Source organism: Notothenia coriiceps, unplaced genomic scaffold (assembly GCF_000735185.1).
Source record: "Notothenia coriiceps isolate Sejong01 unplaced genomic scaffold, NC01 NC01_scaffold00015929, whole genome shotgun sequence".
NCBI classification, from domain to species: domain Eukaryota; kingdom Metazoa; phylum Chordata; class Actinopteri; order Perciformes; family Nototheniidae; genus Notothenia; species Notothenia coriiceps.
The window spans coordinates 150,125-150,781 of record NW_011348630.1 but is presented as its reverse complement, the minus strand read 5'-3'; positions in this window follow the sequence as shown (position 1 = coordinate 150,781).

Genomic DNA, 657 nt, shown 5'->3' with positions numbered 1-657 from the left:
TCCAACTAAAACCGGTATGGACAATGACTATGTTTTAAAAATGCGCTTATCCAGACAAGCCCGGTTTGGACACTTAACGCGCAGAAGAAACATTTCTATTAAAGAAAAAATTATACATTTCTGTCTTTTTATGCCTACTGTATAATAGATACTAACTTGAATTTGTATTCAAATTAATTAATCAATAATTTTTGTATATTTTATTGTAATGTATAGACAAGGTTTTTAGTGACAATCATGTATTGAGTAACAATTATATGTAAAAAAATATATATATATGATATTTGGCCTCAAATCTTCTGAGGCCTGGCGCCCACCCTGCAATCTTTGGCGCCCCCCCCAAGGGGGGCGCGCCCCCCAGGTTGGGAACCACTGGCATATACGTTGGAGAGTTTTTTGAAATCATAGTTGTCCATGCAATGTGCAAACTCCTCTCTGCAGCTGCTTATTCATCCTCTTTCGGCAGCGGCTGTGAGAAAGCAATGTTATTTTTCAACTTGAATCATCTGTGCTACTGGTGCATAGTGCACTTCCAATGATTCATTAAAAAAATTCAATTTTGCAGCTTAAACACTATCTGAGTGTAATGGGAACAGGAATATTAAGCATTGCCAAATTAAAACGATCCATAACACTGATTAAAAGCCCTGCTCTGAA